This window comes from Oryctolagus cuniculus, chromosome 3 (assembly GCF_964237555.1).
Source record: "Oryctolagus cuniculus chromosome 3, mOryCun1.1, whole genome shotgun sequence".
Taxonomy (NCBI): domain Eukaryota; kingdom Metazoa; phylum Chordata; class Mammalia; order Lagomorpha; family Leporidae; genus Oryctolagus; species Oryctolagus cuniculus.
The window spans coordinates 61,020,567-61,040,051 of NC_091434.1; the positions used below are offsets into that span (position 1 = coordinate 61,020,567).

At 38.9% G+C, this 19,485-nt stretch overlaps 1 long non-coding RNA gene across 1 annotated transcript in view; it reads right to left on the minus strand.

The window, feature by feature from the left end:
• Nucleotides 1–256: 256 nt before the first annotated feature.
• The window catches only part of LOC103348789 (uncharacterized), a 41,459-nt gene continuing 22,230 nt past the window's right edge, over nt 257–19,485 (minus strand). The window contains exons 4-6 of the long non-coding RNA XR_011387215.1: nt 13,823–13,915; nt 7,148–7,341; nt 257–1,193 (exon numbers count right to left, since the gene is read on the minus strand). This is a non-coding gene — a long non-coding RNA (uncharacterized lncRNA). The remainder of the gene's footprint in view (nt 1,194–7,147; nt 7,342–13,822; nt 13,916–19,485) is intronic.

Below are 19,485 nucleotides of genomic sequence, written 5' to 3' on the forward strand. Positions count from 1 at the left end.
CCGGGAGTGCAGTGGAGGATGGCCCAAGTACATGGGCCCTGCACCCCATGGGAGACCAGGAGAAGTACCTGGCTCCTGCCATCGGATCAGCATGGTGCGCGGGCCACAGCATGCCAGCCGCGGGGGCCATTGGAGGTTGAACCAACGGCAAAAGGAAGACCTTTATCTCTGTCTCTCTCTCTCACTGTCCACTCTGCCTGTCAAAACAAACAAACAAAAACAAAAAACAAGATAATTCAAATAGTAGACTAGAATACTAAGAAAGAAATTGAGGCAATCCTTTTAGCCCAGGATAACACAGAGATCTGGAGACTATGAACTACCTGGAGAGCCAACTGCAACTAATAGCTTATGCCTACAAAACACTGTACTTTTAGGAACAAAATAAATTTAAGAGCATCAGGGAGATTATTTGAGCTCTTCATACCACAGTCCTACTTGTCTCAGTAATTTCTGAACTGAAACCTGTAGGTAAAGAGTTTCAGAGACTATAGATGAATGTATCTAAGATGTGAAGAAGACTTTAAGGTTCTCATGCATTTTATTTCTGGATGCCAACTTGGATTCAGTTTTACAGACAGAGGGAGAGACAGAAAGAGAGGTCTTCCAACCTCTGGTTCACTCCCCAAATGGCCGCAATGGCAAGACCTGGACCACTCTGAAGCCAGGAGCCAGGAGCTTCATCCAGGCTCCCATGTGGATGTAAGGGCCCAAGCACTTGAGCCATCTTCCACTGTCTTCCCAAGGCATCAGTAGGGATGCTGGATCAGAAGTAGAGCAGTTGGGACAGGAACCAGCGCCCATATGGGATGCTGGTGCCACAGGCAGAGGTTTAACCTGCTATGGCACAGCACTGACCCCAGCACAGCCTACATTCTGGCTGTTGTCTACTACCTTCCGGTCTTGACTACTATTGAGCCAAAGTGTGGCTGGGTGTAAGATTGCTGATCACCCAACTTGCTAGGTCCTCAGAATATTTGATGGTCCATGGATGATTCTCAGCAATCTATGAACTCCCAACATTAATTTTATGTATGTTTAGTTTTTATCATATGTTCATCGAAGTCTCCAAGAATTATTACCTCAAAGAAGTCTGAGGTTCATCATCCAAAAAAGAAGTCCTTTTTTCCTGTTCTAGTTTGTCCTATTTATAACTTCTTCCTTCTTCCTACTGATGAGGGCCTCTGAAATCCCTAAAAGAACGGTAAAGATGAGCTAAACAGAATTTTTCCAACTCCACAGCAGGTTGTACAGGTCAACCAAATCACTGAGCAATGTCCCCTGTACTCCAATTTCTTCTTCATATTTCCCACTGTGGTTAAGAAAAATCAGTAACTGCTATTACTTAATGATACAATATCTGAAACAGTTTCTTAATGCATAGTAAATTGATTTTTCACCCAATTAAAACATTTCCTTCAAATTGCACAGGATGTCAGTGGATGGTATCAACTTCCAAGGATATTCTCTACCACAAGTTTTATTGTTTCTTTGCTTTGCTTTTTCTGTTTAAAGCTATCATAGTTAAAGGGAGAAAATGCCAAACTTAATCCCAGTTGACATGGAAAGAGGTAAACAAATGCAAACTAATTTCCTTGTTTGAACAGTCATTCTCACCAAGAGTTGATAATCTTCAGAAACTAAACTCTTCTGTCAGCTCATGTCTCAGTTGTTACTGAAATCTATCAGATATTATTTGCGGCTACAACAAATCACTCTATTTCCTCAATTAATTCATTTTCACCTCAAATAAGAAATTGGTTGATTTAACAACTGGAGTCACTGTGCGCTTGCTCCCCATGTAGGACCTCTGCCCTTAATGTGTTGTACTATGAGAATTAACAGTAAAACTACTCTTCAAACAGTACTTTATACTTTATGTGTCTGTGTGGGTGCAAACTGTTGAAATCTTTACTCAGTATAGAGTTGATCTTCTGTATATAAATCTAATTAAAAATGAATCTTAATGAAGAATGGAATGGGAGAGGGAGTAGGAGATGGGATAGTTTGTGGGTAGGAGGGTGATTATGGGGGGAAGAACCGTTATAATCCAAAAGTTGTACTTTTGAAATTTATATTTATTAAATAAAAATTTTCTATTAAAAAAAGAAATTGATTTTCCCCTGCTGTATTAAAATATAATTGACAAATAAAAATTGTACATATTTAAGAAACAATATGCTGTTTTGATTATCACATCAAGCTAACATATCCATCAACTCACATAGTTACCACTATTTTGTGTGTGGTGAGAACACTTAAGATAAACTCTCAGTAAATTTTTGTCTTTTAAAATTTTTTAATTAACAATAGTTGTACTTATTTTCAGGCACAGAGTGACAATTTAGTAAATGTGAACTGGTCAAATCAGGGAATAATGTTTCCTTTTCCTTGTCATTGCTCTATAATTTATGGCTTTCAGCTCCTCTCTTCTATTTGCTCAGAAAATATATAATAGGTTATTGTGAACTATACTTACCTCAAAGAAGTATGAGGTTCACCATGTTGTGTGACCTGGGAAAGTATTCCTTCTATCTAATCTGATTTGGTATCCATCAACCAATCCCTCACTATCTCCCCTCACCCTCTTCCCAAACTCTAATATTCACTATTCCATGTTCAGATCCACTTTTCTAAGCTTCTACCTAAGAAACAGAAATGTAGTATTTGTCTTTCTGTATCTGGAATAACTTAACTGTCCTCCACTTCCAACCATTTCATTGCAAATGTCATGATTTCACCCATTTTATGACCAAAGAGTATTCTATTATGTATGTATGTCATCTTTCTTTATCCATTCATCTCTGGACCAACACCTTAGTTGATTCCATATCTTGGTGACTGTGAGCAGTATTGCCATAAACATGACAGGTTCTCTTTGATATAATGATTTAATTTGTTTTGGATATATATATATATAAATATATATAACTAATAATAGGATTGGTGTATCATATGGCAGTTCTAGCTTTCGTTTTTTAAGTATCTATTCTGTTTTCCATAGTGGCAGTACTAATTTAATTTATATTCCCAATAAAAATTATATAATAGTCTGATCTCTTCTCTTAGCAAATTTCAAGTGTACAACGTATTGTTGTTAACTATAGCCCCATGCTATACATTAGATCTCCAAAACCTGCTTATCTTATAAGTGAAAGCCTCTATACTTTGAACAAAGTCTCCCCATTTCCCTCCCCTCTGGCATCTAGTAACCACTATTCTATTCTCTGTTTCTACTTCTAAAGTTCAACTTCTTAAAATTCCATATGTAAGTGAAATCATGGAGTATTTTATCTTTCTGTGTCTGATTTATTTTACTACGTATGAAGTCTTCTAGGTTCATCCTTATCTTGTCAGTTGAACTATTTTTTGCTGGAGGAAAAAAAATCTATGAAGGTCGATACATGTGTAGATGTCTCAGAATCTGTATTGTTGTATTTTTTGTTGTCGATAATTTCCGATAGAAGGAATTGCATTCAGCATTTCAGCATGAACACTGAAATAGTAGCTTGTGTGTGAAAGGAGGCAGACTATGGTGGAGAAAGTGGTCCATGGAGGTAGCTTTAGGAATGATTTTTTTTTTTAGGAATGATGTTTTAATAAGACAAAATGAAAATAAAACCAAAATGAAAGCAAACAAAACACTTGTGGGAAATCAGAGTAGCCCTCCCTTGTTTTCCCCAAGATACAACCGTAAAAGTCTTCACCATACCTAAGCCCAGGAGGCAGTAAAAACACTTTCCATTCTCCATTTCTAACTATGGAATTATAGTCAAGATCGTAAATGTCTTCAGGATTAGGCAGACAACGTTAAGTAACTGAAGCTGCTGGATATTCATTTGGTAACAGAGCACAGTGGGAACAGGGTTATATATCTATATCTAAAATCTTTCATATGCTAAAAAAGAATAAATAAGCATCATGTTGTCCAAATGACACACAGCAACACAGTAAAACCAGCCACCATTCATCAGTGTGGTCCCTGTGACCTTCTTCTGCCATCCCCAGATCCAAGTTGCAGATGCAGTTCTCACGGGCCAACGAAGGGCTCAGCAGACAGTGACTTGATGAGGATCTTAGAAACTGGAGCTAGGGGCTCCTGGGAATGCTAATTTTAAAAGGCCATAATCTTGGCAAGTGCCCTGTCACTTCTCTCTTCTCTTTGGAAAGCCTCAAGAATTGACCAAGCTACTTCTCCTTTCAATGCCACATTTTGCTTCTATCTAGGGCTTTTCTTTGGCTAAATGACAAAATAAGTAATCCAACAATTATTTCCTTATTCTAGTTTTATTGCAAGCATGGAGCATTTTTGTGATTTTTCTTATTTTTATTAATTAATCATAAAATGTAATTTACAAGATGGCTTACACATACCTAGGCTTTTTTTTTTCCAAATTCCCATTCTACTGTTTCACCTCTAGACGCAAAGATAATGATTACATAGGTGATAATGAAAGCTTTTACAGTGAAATCTGCTTCGTATTCAGAAGAATCACCAAGCATTTCAGAAGCTCCCGTTAGTCATAGTCTCTAGGTAGGAAGCTGAGTGGGAAAAGGGGATAGCTACAGAGAGGTGAAGGGAAATACTCCAAGACTACCCCAAGGATGAGAGAAGACAAGGGCAGGAAAGGAAGCCATTGCCTCGGCAGCTTAAAGGTTTACTCATCCCCCACTTCTCTTTCATCTCTCTCCTGTCTCTCCATAGAACCTACATTTAAAAGCTGCACGATAATGAACAAAGGAGATAACAATTTTAAGCAAAGGAAAGGTAAGACACAGGAGAGAGAATATCCTAGACCAGAGTACACAAAAGTAAGGCAGAAACATAAGCCTGTGAGAGTTTCTCTAAGTAGCCACTCTGATGAATGAGGTCCGTTAGCCTGGGCCAAAGTTCAGTTAGCCAATGTCAGTCAAGCAAGTATTTTGTGGTCTTTCACCCATATTCCTAGTGAAGACTTTATAAGCACCAGAGCTCTGATATTGACTAAGCATTTCCAAAGTAATGTTCATGATCAACCACTACTTTAGCAATGGTTTCCTCCTACTTCTTTCCAATTTCATAGCATGCGTAATAATTCTAAACTCCAAAAATAACATTTTAAATATTCATTTGGCTTTAAATACAAGGTTGTGCATGCACATGTGTGTGTCCTTGTATATGTGTGTGTATATTCTGACTGGGAATTTTTCTATACAATTTTAAAAACCAATTCTTAAACAATTAAAGTAACTGAAAGACAAAAATTCTATTAACCAATGAAAAAAATCAATCCAAGAAAGTGAAGAGAAAAGGAGAGCTGGAGTGATCTGTAGCATTCACTTATGTAGAACTAACCAGATCGTATTAACTGGAAGCAATGACCTTTCTTATGTCAACAAGAAAAAGGAAGTCAACATCTTAAATTGAGAATTTTGCTTGGAAACTTCTCTTAGCAATTTTTAACTTGATTAGTAAAAATAGTTTCTGCCAGCCAAAATTATGCAACATTCTCCAAGATTAACATATTCTTAGCAACTACATCCTCTTGGAAAAAAACAAAATTATAGGTTGTTTTTTAGAAGTGTTTAAGAATATTTTAAGTGGGCCTAACTACTAAATATTCATTTTAACACATTAGGAAAATTGAGAATGAAGATCCAGAAGTCTCTCCACCATCAAAATATAAAATATATAAAATATTTCTTAATAGTTCATTACCTAATTAATTGTATAAATGAGCCTGAGAATTTCTAAAATTTACTAAAAATCATTTCATGATCTATAAATCAGTCTGTTGTTCTGCTATAAATCCAAGGTATTGAAGACACAATCAAAAAGCATTAATCAGATTCAAGTAATAAAATTGCATCAAGGTGCTATCTAAATACTCTAAAGAACAAAAAATAAGAATAGGTCATTCACAGAAGAAGAAATCAAGTGGATATTAGGCACAAGGGGAAAGGTAGCATAATTCACAGGTCTTAAGAGCAAGGAACTCTAAGACTGTCTACATTCAAATCCAGGCAGTCACTTTCTAGCTGTGTGATCTTGGACAAATCACTGACGACTCCATGCCTTAGTTTTATCTATAGAATGAAGACAATGAGATAGCCTATTGCCTAGGAATGCTATCAGCGTACAGGAGAAAATCCACAAAAGGAATTTAGCACATAATTGTCATAGTATATGCATTCAACCACTTATAGGTGATTATTAATATTTTAAGAAAGTGAAGTCAATCTCATTAATTAGGAAACTGAAAAACAAAATGGGATTTTATTTTACCATATTACAATATCAAATTTGAATAGATTAATAGTACCCAGTATTGTCAAGAAGTGAAGAACCTGGTATGCATATACACCATACATGAGAACTTATAATTGGTTCTACCCCTCTGGAAGAGAATTCAGAAACAAGAGGGTTGTAGAAAAGAAGAGAGGCAAACTGCATATGCAGCCTTCCTGAACTCTTCGTGGGGGGTGTTCTGGCATCATTACTTGTTATACTCTACTCTATGCAAGCCATTTACTAGAAAGGTTTTATTTAGGTATATTTGACAAATAAAAGAGCAAGGGAAATATTACACAAAGACACCTACTCTTTATATTAAAGCTATTTTCCAGTCCAGTGACAGACAATAGCTTTCTTTCAGTAAGTTCCTACAGACCTTTATATTGAATCTATATTCAATAAAATAAGCATGTGGCTTCTAATGATTCTTGATTGTAAATAAATCTTTGATATATAATATTGAATATATCATTTTTCTTCTCTTTTCTCTCTTCTTTCTCTATTGGAAAATTTTCTCAAGACTTCATTCCTCTGACTTGAATCAGACTAACTTCACACATGAAAGTGAGGAAATTCCCTTGGTTACAGCATTTTTTAAAGTACAAAACATAAAATAATAAAATGGTAAGCAGTAGTCAGATACTCTTGAAAGGAGCTATAATCCAGCCAACAAGCTCAAGTTGTGTCACTTTGAGACCTCAGGCAAGTTTCTCAACCTCCTTGAGACTCAGTTCTGTCATCTGTAAATCACAAGAATACTCTAACTTACTGACACCACAGAATGGGAAAATATGTATCCCCCACTTGTTGCTGCTTTGTTATTTTTGGAAAGAACTTCCTCCTCCCACAGTTTCTATCAATAGAGACACTGACCTTCCAGAGCCCTCTATTGATCTCACTCCAAATCTAAAAGGAGAAGACCCTCCATGGGTCAATGTTGAAGTAGGATCCTCCACCATTCAAATTTATCTTCAGCACTTCGGGATGACACAGAGGGAAGACAGGGTTGAGAGAGGAGAAGGTGTATGACTTTTAAAAGGGATCAGAGTTCCCCTGCTGCATTTGACCTTAACAAAGAGAAACAAAGAGAATAGATATCAAGTTAGAGGCATCAGGTTTTGTTTTGTTTTTTTCATCCCCTGGAAAAAAATTCAAGAGAAACCAAACAGGGATGATGGACTGAAATGAGCCTGGCAGTGGGAAATGGAAGAGTGCTCAGCACGAAGTCCACCCTAGACCTGCATGTGATGCGCAAAGACTCCCTGAGCACTCAGCTCTGGATAACAAGAACGCAGCATTCAGAGGCTGCAGCAGTTGAGGAGCCCATGTGCCCTGTTCTTGATGCTAATGCACTGCTCCAAGTGACTTCAAGAACATTTGCTGTTTTGAGATCAAACATTTGGCTCTAACTTATTCAATAACACTGTTCAAGCTTTGAAATCAAGCAAAATCTGGAATTGGTTTGTCCTTCCTTCTCGCCTTTTGTTGCTGTTGATTTCTTCTGAGAGGATTCGTTCCTGAGAGGAGGAGCGTGGTGGGGGCAAGAGGTGCAGAGTCACCACACAGACCCAGGGAGTCGGTGAAAGCGGGCCAGAGGTGAGCAGACCGCAGACTCGTTTATTTCAGTTGGTACAGCAGCTTCAATAGCCAAGACAGCCAATCCAGTGAAGGGGCGATTTATACCCTAACCAATCACAGCCAGTTGCCAGGCAGGCTCTGTTTGCCATGTGGTTTCCAAAACCATCCAATCATATCCTGTTGCCAGGCAGGCTCTGTTGCCAGGTGCATTTCAAAGCCATTCCTGAGTAACTGACGCTGGCTTGCCAGCAGCCATCTGGGCATGGCCTTCTCATTCCACCACAGCCTTTCTTTTTCCTTCCAACACATGTACAACACCATGTTTCCATATACGTTTCCTGTGGTGATCTTTAACTCCATCCATCTTCCTGTAGGCTGGGATTCTGGGAACAATATTCAGAATCTGGGTCTTTAATTCTTTGTCCCCCAAGATATTGGACAACCTGTTCTAAGAGCCTTTGGGGCTTCAGAAACAGAGTTTTGGATGTTACTTGTTACCTCTTATGATATATGTCACCTCTATTTTTATTCTGAAGGCACTTAGAGTCCCTAAAATAACACTGCCTCATAGAATTATTACTACAGTTGAGGTGTTAAAAGTATCTCCAGAGATTGCTGAATTTCTAAAGACTCATTTCACAACAGAAAGCCCTATGAGAAACTCACCCGAGTGAATGTTCTTAGAATCCCTGTATTCCTAATGACGGAATAACCCTGGGAAACAGTATGGGTAGTACATGGTGCATTCATTTGGACCATTAAAAGTGATAAATGCTTACCATTGCTTGTTTTCATGCATGATGCAATCTGAAAATGTGTCCCAAAGTAATAAATGGTGTCATTTAAAAATTAATTAGCTAATATAACATTTGACTTTTATGTGTCTTAAAATCAAGAAATTAGTGATGCCCAAGGTTGATGTCAACAGGGAAGAGTTAGCTGTAGGCAAATTTATGAATAAGCAAAAGTTTTCTTTGGATTCCCAAGCATTGCAGACTGTACTGTGGATCTTTGTGAAGATCCTCAGCACTCAAGCCTCTATTCCTGTCTTCTAGTGGGCTTCGGACTCCTGCAAATGTCTGCCTCTGACTGGCCCAATGTAATCTAATTCAAGATTTAACTTGTCATATATTCTACTCTTACTAGATTCTTTGGAGCTCAAAAATTGTTTATTACTAAAAAATTAAAGTGTGTTATGCATTGTTATCCAGTGATTCTATTATTAAACACTAACACATTTAAAACAAATTCATAAAATTCATGATAGTTTTCCATAAGACCCTTTGTCAAGTCAATGACCAAGCAATCTTCTGCAGTACCCCTATTTCTTTGCCTGAAGCAAAGATTCTATCAAATATCAAGGCACAGTGCCATGTTAAGAGTACACAGTGATGGGGCCGGCACTGTGGCACAGTGAGTTAATCCTCTGCCTGCGGCGCCGGCATCCCATATGGGCTCCGGTTCTAGTCTCAGCTGCCCATCTTCCAATCGAGCTCTCTGCTATGGCCTGGGAAAGCAATGGAAGATGGCCTAAGTTCTTGGGCCCCTGCCCCCACATGGGAGACCTGGAAGAAGCTCCTGGCTCCTGGCTTCGGATTGATGCAGCTCCCGCCATTGTAGCCTTATGGGGAGTGAATCAGCTGATGGAAGACCTTTCTATCTCTCCCTCTCACTGTCTGTAACTCTACCTCTCAAATAAATAGATAAAATCTTTAAAAAAAATTTTCTATATGTTATGTTCTATACTTTTCCCTCTCTTTTGGCACACTGTTGGAGATCTAGTCCATTTGTGCCACTAGAACAGAATACCACTGACTTCATAATTTATAATGAACAAAAATTTATTTCTCTGAGTTCTGGAGACTGGGAAGTCCAAGATGAAGACAACAGCATTAAGTGCCCATTGAGAGTCTTCTTGCTGCAGCCTCATGTGACAGAAAATGGAAGGATAAGAAAGGGTGGAGGAGACAGAAGGCAACAAGAGGATAAACGATGTGTCCTTAGATGATGTAAAAGTACCAGGGTGGGGCCAGTGTTGGGAGGCAGCAGGTTAAGCTATGCTTGCAATGCCAGCACCCCATATCAGTTTGCCAGTTCAAGTCCCAGCTGTTTGGATTCTGATCCAGCTTCCTGCTAATGCAAGTGGGGAGGCAGTGGAGGATAGCCCAAGTGCTTGGCCTTGCCCCCAGTGTGGGAGATCTGGATGGAGTTCTTGGCCCTTGGCTTTAGCCTGACACAGCCCTGACTGCTGCTGTTATGTGGGGAGTGAACCAGCAGATGGAAGATATGTCTCTCCTCCCTCTCCATCTTTCAAATAAATAAATAAATAAATCTTTTATAAAAAGGGCAAGAAAATATACCCTTCAACCTCAATCATTTTTATAAAGGTGCTAATTCCATTCATGAAGGCTTCAAGGTCCACACTGCTTAATATTGTTGCATAGTGGATTACATTTCAACATGATTTTTCAGGAGACACTATCATTTAACTTATAGTGTGCTCTTTTCATTCAAGAAAGTACCAAGGTCCAAGGAGCTCTATGTTGAGAACTAGAGTCAGAGATTAAAACATATGCAAGGCATCTTCAAAAAGTTGTTAGAAAATACATGTTATCTTTTTATTCCATTTTCTCATAAGTTTTTTGAGATACCCTCATAAGTATTTTTATTTTATGACAATTATGAGCAATGCATAAATGTCCACTGTCACCACTTCTACACAACACTGTAATGGAGATTGAGCAAGGGCATTCAGTTAAGAAAAATAAATAATAGAAATCTAGACTAGAAAAAAACATGTAAATCTCTATTGACAGATGACATGATGCCATGTATCAGTAGTACTAAGGAATCCACTAAAAAATTATTTGAATTCATAAACTAGTTCGTAAATGTTTCAGGATATCAAGTCAACATACAAAAATCAATAGTATTTCTGTACACTACCAATGAACAATACAAAAATGAAAATAATAAAATAATTACATTTATAAATAACATCAAAAATAATAAAATATTTAGGAATAAATTTTCAAAAGAAGTCAAAGCATCACTATAAAAATTATAAAACACTGCAGAAAGGAATTAAAGGAGATCTAAATAAATGGGAAAAGACTGGCCATGGATTTGAGGATTCAGTATTATTATGATAATACTCCCAAAATTGATCTATAGATTTTCAGCACAGTCCCTGCAAGAATCCCAACTGACCTCTCATAGAAACTGACAAACTGACTCTGAAATTTGTATTAAATTTTATTAAATCCAACATAGACCAAAAAATACTGAAAAAGAGGAACAAACCAGGACTCATACTTCCTGATTTCAAAACTTCTTACCAAGCAGTGGTGGGTAACACTGTATTGCACTGACAAAAGGATAGACATAGATAAATGGAACAGAATTGAGAGTCCATAGATAAAATTATCTCTCTACAGTCAACTAATTTTTTTTTTTTTTTTGACAGGCAGAGTGGACAGTGAGAGAAAGAGACAGAGAGAAAGGTCTTCCTTTGCCGTTGGTTCACCCTCTAATGGCCGCCACGGCTGGCACGCTGCGGCCGGCGCACCGCGCTGATCCGATGGCAGGAGCCAGGTGCTTCTCCTGGTCTCCCATGGGGTGCAGGGCCCATGTACTTGGGCCATCCTCCACTGCACTCCCTGGCCACAGCAGAGAGCTGGCCTGGAAGAAGGGCAACCGGGACAGAATCCGGCGCCCCGACCGGGACTAGAACCTGGTGTGCCGGCGCCGCAAGGTGGAGGATTAGCCTAGTGAGCCGCGGCGCCGGCCAAAGTCAACTAATTTTCATCAAGGGTGCCAAGATCATTTAACGTTTACTCTTTTCAACAGATGATGCTGAGTTTACTGGACAGTCATTTACGAAAGAATGATGCTAAATCCTTTCTTTATGTTATATACAAAAATAACTCAAAATGGATCGAAGAACTAAGTATAACCACTAACACCATAAAATAATTAGAAGAACTCAAAGAGTAACTCTGTGAGCTTCAATGTAGCAAATGATTCTTGGATAAGACATCAACAGCATAAGCAACAAAAGGAAAAATAAAGTAGACTCATAATTAGAAACTTTCATGTTTTAAAATATATACTTGAGAAAATGAAAGGATAACCCACAGAATGGGAAAAAATATTTACAAACCATATATCTGATGAGGGACTTAAAATACCAAATATACAAAGAACATTTACAACTGAATAAAAATAGAAAACAATTTAAAATGGGCAAAAGATCTAAACAGAATTTCTCCAAGGAAGATGTCTAAATGACCAATAAGTACTTGAAAGGCTACTCAACAACATTAATCATCAGAGAAATGCAAATCAAAACCAAAATGAGATATCACCTTACACCCACTAGGAGGTTCAAAACAAAACCCAAACAGAGCAAGTGGTGCAAAGATGTGGTAAAATCAGAACCCTGATACACTGCTAGTAAGAAGGTAAAACTGTGTAGTCACTTTAGGAAAGAGTCTAGACAGGTTGGCGTCGTGGCACAGTAGATTAAGCCTTTGCCTGCAGCACCAGCACTCCATATGGGCTCCAGTTCATGTCTCAGCTGCTCCTCTTCTGATCCAGCTCTCTGGGAAAGTGGTGGAAGATAGCCCACATGCTTGGGTCCCTGTACTCTCATGGGAGACCCAGAAGAAGCTTTTGGCTCCTGGTTTCAGATTGGCCCCGCTCCAGCTGTTGTGGCCATTTGAGTGCCTGGGTTTTAATATCTGGTTCTGGCTCCTAACTCCAGACTCCTGGTAATGGATCGTGGGAGGTAGCAGTGATGGCTCAAGGAACTGGTTTCCTGCCACCCACAAGGCAGACCTGGACTGAGCTCCCAGCTCCCAGCTTCAGCCCTCAGTGGGTCTTTAGGGAGTGAAACAGTGGATGAGAGCTCTCTCAAAAGAAAAAAAAAAATGGAGATGGGTATTTAAGAGGTTTCCCACATATATTTATTGCAGCACTTTTCACAATAATCAAAAGGAAGAAACAACCCAAACGTCCATCAACTGATGAATGGAAAACCACAAAATGTGATATACTCATTCAATGAACCATAATAAGAATTACTGATACATGCTACAATATGAATGAATCATGAACACATTATGCTTAGTGAAACAAAGGGACAAAAGACCACATGCTATATTATTCTATTGAAATGAAATATCTAGAAATATCTATCAAGACAGAAAGTAAATTAGTGGTTGTTTAGGACCGGAGAAGTTGTAGGGCTGGGAGGGATAATAGTTTAAGCACATGGGATTTCTTTCTAATGTGTTGAAAACGTTCTGAACTTCACTGTTATGATGGTCATATATAACTTTGAATTCACTAAAACCATTACATTGTATAATTTAAGTGATTAAGTTGTATGGTATGTGGTACATGAATGTTATCTCAGTAAAGCTGCTTTTAAAGATCATTGTTCTATTTTAAAAGCAGAAGTTAAAAAAAAAGAAAAAAAAGCAGAAGTTATTAGCTTAAAACACAAAACAAAACTAATGCCTATAAAAGGAATACTGTTTATTTTATTAATCATTAAGTTTCATACTAATAATCATTTCACTGCCTTGGGGAGAGAGCCATAGGTTAGTTAAGTTGTCTTATTTGAAAATAATTCCCCAGGAATCACAATGATTCTTTAGAAATTAGAGCTAGACACAAATTAAATAATTCCAAAAACAAAGGTATAAAAAACATTTACATCCTGTTCATTACACAGATAATGCATTTAATGTGGCATGTGGGTACACTTAAGTGTGTTATGATATGCAGTAGAATTTCCAAAATTAACTGTAGTACTAGGAGTAACAAAGTCTTAAAATGAATCTACTTCCACCATGCCTTTCCACACAGACGCATTCCCAGACCTTTTATTTCCTAGGGGAAAAAAAAGAAAGGAAGGAAGGAAGGCAGGCCTTGCTAATTTCAACATAATTTTTCTTAACTCACATTTTGGTTTCTGGAGATTCTTGGCTCAGCTTCTGCTTCCAGGTTTTCATCATTAATCCGTTATTTGGCATCTTTCACACCAGGAGGTTCGTGCTTTGATATAAAGAATAGAGGAAAATGTGAACAGATTAACCACTAAGAAATTAGCTCAATTTTTATGGAGATGTCTTTATTAAGAGAAAATGTCTTCGTATCGGCAAATCTAAAGGGCCAATTACAAGTCACTACAGTGAAATCAGTATAGCAAAAAAAAAAAATATATATATATATATATATATATTCTGGGCCCAGCATCATGGTACAGTGGAATAAGTCACATCAGAGTGCCAGTTGGAGTCCCTACTGTTCTGCTTCTGAAACAGCTCCCTGCTAAGGAGCCTGGGAAAGCAGAGGAAGACAGACCAAAGTGCTTAGGTCTCTGCCACCTATCTGGGAGATCAGTATGGAGTTCCCAGCATCAGCCTGGCCCAGCCTCAAAAAATGTTGTAGCTGCTTGGGGGAGTGAACCAGTGGATAAAATTTGCCTTTCTGTCTGTGTCCCTCCCTCTCTTTCTGTCACTCTGGCTTTCAAATAAATAAACAAATCTTTTAAAAATGTATTGTTCCCAGAGGTAATTTATAGATATCTTAATATTTTTAATTAGGCCAATTATAAAGATAGAAAGTTAAGAGAGACATTGGAGACAGAAATTCTTGAGTTTGGATACTTCCTTATTCATTTACAGGTTATGTCATCTTAACAAAGACTGTGTCTTTGAATCTCAGTTCTCTTGTCAGAATAAAAGAGAGGGATAATAAACTCTATGAGGATACTGCAAGTTCATAGAGAGGAAGTTAAAAGGTAAACTTACTGGAGTGACCATTGTGGTGCAGCAGGTTAAGCCACTGCTTGGAGCATCTGCATCCCATACCAGAGCACCTGGTTCAAGTCCCAGCTACTCTGCTGTTGCACATCCTGGGAAAGAGTAGGCTGTGGCTCAAAAACATGAGTCCCTGCCACCCTCAAGACCCATGTGGAGTTCCAGCCTCCTGGTTTTGGCTTGGCCCAGCCCTGGCCGTTGGGAACATTGGGGTGGTGAACCAAATGGATGATCTCTCTCTCTCTGTCTCTCTCCCTCTCATTCTGACATATAAATAAATAAATAAAAATAAACAAGTAAATATTTTGAAGATAAGCTTATTTTGTTCCAGTTTTTTTTTTTGAAATCCACAGTTTTTCTTTTTTATATGGTTTTTTCATAGTAGCCATTTTCTGTGAGCTTTTTGAATATTCCTCATACATATTCATGAATCACAACATAATAAGGAAAAACATAAATAGGCCTAACCACAGTAGATCTTCAAAAATGTTTCCATGTTTATATTCTAAAATCTCAATGCAAAACAGCAATGTCAGTCATATCACCATTAGATTAAAGAAATGTTGCTTGAGGGGCCAGCGCCGTGGCACACTAAGTTAATCCTCCACCTGCGGCGCCGGCATCCCATATGGGCGCTGGGTTCTAGTCCTGGTTGCTCCTCTTCCAGTGCAGCTCTCTGCTGTGGAGAGGCTCCACATGGGAAGCCAGGAGGAAGAACCTGGCTCCTGGCTTCGAATCAGCGTAGCTCAGGCCGTAGCAGCCATTTGGGAAATGAACCAACAGAAGGAAGACCTTTCTCTCTCTCTCACTGTCTAACTCTATCTGTCAAATAAAAAAAAAAAAAGAAAAGAAAAGAAATGTTGCTTGATACCAGTAACTGAACAGATTTATTCTGCAAGTGCCAGAGATAAATCACAAAAGGTTAGCAGACTACATTCTCTGCACACTCACTCTCTAAAACTTTATAATGCATAGTGATAGTGATAGTTCCAATATAGTTCTCTGTGTAAATTTATAACAGACTTGAGAGCAAGAAAATAATTGAAGTACATCTGATAATAAAAAGGCAATAGTGTCTCCATTTTACTAATAGTAGAATAATGTTTCTTGTAATTCCTCTCTGATATAGCATTGGACCTGCAGATTTACATTATGCTACAGAGAAATTATGAAGAATTAAATATCTAGAAAGAATTAAAGATCTGATTGAAATTCACTGCTTGACTGTATGTAACTGATTCCTACTGAATTAATGAACAAGCAAATTGATATTATGTGCCTCCTAATACAACGCATTGAGAGAAAGGCATGTCACTTTTATGGCATTCCCAACAAAAATGCATAAATAATCTAAATCTAATCATGGCAAAACATTTTTAAAAATTAAAGGACATTTTTCATAATAACTGGTTCTGGTCAGTACTTTTCAAAAAAATGGCACTATTGTTAAAGAAAGAAAAAGAAAAAAATTATGAAGCTGCTTCTTTTCTTTTTAAAAAAGATTTATGTATGTATGTATGTATGTATGTATTTGAAAGGCAGAGTAACAGAGAAAGAGAGATATGTTCCATGACCATCTGCTGGTCACTCCCCAAATGGCCGCAACATCCAAGGCTAAGCCAGGCCAAAGACAGGAGCCAGGAGCTTCTTCTGGGTTTCCCCACGAAGTACCAGGGCCCAGGCACTTGAGTCAGCTTCTGTGACTTTCCCAGGTGCATTAGCAGGGAACTAGATCAGAAGTGGAGCAGCCGGGACACAAACAGGTGCCCATATGGAATCCCAGCACCGCAGGTGGTGGCTTTGCCCACTATGCCACAGCACTGGCCCCCTGAAACTGTTTTGAATGAAAAGAGACTTAGGAAATACACAACAACTGAGAGCACCCTGGGATTCAGGATGTCCTCTTAACAGCAAAGCATGTAACTGAGAAAATTGTCCAAATCTACAAAAGATCTGTATATTAGGTGTTAGTGGTTTGTCAATTGTGATTTCATGATTTTGTTAACTGTATTGTGGTTTTGTAAGAGACTATCTTCTGAGAAATCATATTCTAAAATACTTCACTATAAATAGGTGTCATTTTTTAGAGCTTCCTCTCAAATAATTTGCTTGTATGTTTTGTGGGAATGGAGAAAATACTGGTTAGCATTAGAAAAACTTTGTTGCACTAGTCATAATTTTCGATAAGCATGAACGTATATTTATTTAAAACTAAAACAAAATATAATTTAGGTATTCATTTAAAAGTATCAATAATAAGGACAAATTTCTACTCAAATATCCACTCGGGGAAAGTGTTTGGCTTAGTGGTTAACATGCTGCTTGGACACCTTCATCCCACAGCAGAAGGCATGGGTTTGAGTCCTGCTCAGCTCCGGATTCCAGCTTCCTGGTAACGCACACCCTGGTACACAGCAGGGGATGCTCAATGTCCACAGTTCATGAAGTCTTCTTAAGTCCTGGATGAAGCAGACGCATCCCAGGAAAGAGGGCATTTTGATCAACAAGTAGGAGGACAGACTTACACATGGAAGCTTGTGGCTTCTAGCTCAGAAATACTAAGCCAAGTTCCTGCCAATTTATGCCAAATCAGCTACTCCACTTCCAATCCAACTCCTTGCTCATGCATTCTGGTAAAAGGTGATGACTCAAGTACTTGAGCAGCTGCCACCCATGTGGGAAACAGAGTTCTGGGCTTCTGGTTTCAGCTGGCCCGGACCCAACTGCTAGGAGTATCTGGAGAGTGAATCAGTGGATGGAAGCTCGCTCGCTCTCTCAAATAAATAAATAAACTCATCAAAAATAAGATTTATTCTCCAGATAATTATATTTATTTGAGGATAGAACAGCGCTGAAAAGATACTACAAGTGCCACAGCAAACTACATGTGTATTCAAGGAGGTTGAGGCAAGGGGACATTTTCAAAGGTGAAAAGGAAAATCATTTAAGATACTTGGATACAAAATTCATTGGTTTTACAGACCCAAGGAAAGAATTGGCATCAGTTCTTTAGTGATAGGGCTGGCACTGTGGCGCAGCAGGTTAAAGCCCTGGCCTGAAGCACCGGAATCCCATATGGACTCCGGTACGAGTCCCAGCTGCTCCTCTTCCAAGCCAGCTCTTTGCTGTGGCCTGGGAAAGCAGTAGAAGATGGCCCATGTGCTTGGGCCCCTGTACCCACATGGGAGACCCGGAAGAAGCTCGTGGCTCCTGACTTCAGATCAGTGCAGCTCTGGGTGTTGTGGCCATCTGGGGAGTGAACCAGCAGATGGAAGACCTCTCTCTCTGTCTCTACCTCTCTCTGTTAACTCTGTCTTTCAAATAAATAAAATAAGTCTTTTTTAAAAAAAAGTCAGTCATACTCTAAAAAAATGTTTTTAGTAGTGGTGCCATTGCTGGGCAAGTGTTCTATCGAAAGTATTTTGTCTGAATTTTTGCAGTTTTAAAGAATGTTGAAGGGATCAGCATTGTGGTGCAGAGCACTGTCCTGAGTCCCAGCTGCTCCACTTCCCATCCAACTCCTTTCTAATGCACCTGGGAAAACAGCAGCAGATGATCCAAGTGCTTGGGTCCCTGCCACCTGCATGGGAGACCTGAATAAAATTCCTGGATCTTGGCAGCTGCCTGGCCCAGTCCTAGTCATTGCAACCATTTGCGTAGCAAACTAGCAGATGAAAGCCCTTCTCCCTCCCCCTCTCCCTCTCCCTCTCCCTCCTCCTCCTCCCTCCCTCTCCATCTCCCTTTCAAATAAATAAAATAAATCTTAAAAAGAAGTTCAACTTTGTGACCGAACTCTGCTCATACTTGCTAGATGTGCAAAACACGGGTATATTGAACAAGAAGAAATAAATCTCCTTGGGCTTGGAAAATGTCTGTGAGAAAGGATTTCTCTTAGGCCTGTATGAAGCCATCCCCTCCCTTCCCAGCCCTAATTTTGTCTGGGTGGATATCTTTAAGTTCCACACCAGCAGCAGAAAACAAAAGGCAGCAAAGTCTTAGAGTGGCTTCTAGTTTCAGATGATCCCAAATCTTCCCTGAGGCAAGGGTGGTCTCTGCAAGTTTGGGATGAGGGAAATGCCCAGGATGAGAGAAGCAAGCTCAATAGTTTATCATCCCACACTCTTGTTGCAGACGGAGATAGAACAGTTTGTTTAGTGGTTTTCCTGATGTAGTGTTCTAAATAAGTAATTTGGTCCTGTTTAGCTAGGACTGGAAAGGAATGGGGCCACCCTTTCTAAGTGGTTGTAGCTCATGCTGCTGTCACCTGGCCCTATCCCTCAGCCTCCCCAGAGGTCAATGGATCCTTGGTGGGCAAGTTCCCCGATGACGTGCTAGCACAAGTACGTGCATCTCCTTGACTGTGGTCCTTCTTCATCTGCATGAGCGGCTTGGGCCAGCCAGAAGTTCTGAGAGGGTAACTCCTGCAGGACGAGCCCTCACTCAGTGAAGGACCACATTGTATTGTTAGGTGGCAACTCCCAGTTATAGTCTCTATATTATAATTGTCTCAGAAAATGTAGCCACTGAGCATTTGAAATGTAGCTAGTCTAAATGAATATGCCTTGTAAGTATAAAGCACGCACTGAACTTCAAAGGCTGTATAATAAAATAGTAAACTATCTCATGAATATTTTTACTGATTACATGTTGAAATTCTATTTGGACTTACTATTAAATAAAATGTATCAAAATCAACTTCTTTTAAATATTTATTTATTTATTTATTTGAAAGGCAGAGTGATAGAAAGAGGGAGAGAGGGAAAGATCTTCCATCCCCAGGTTCACTCTGCAAAACTTCAATGG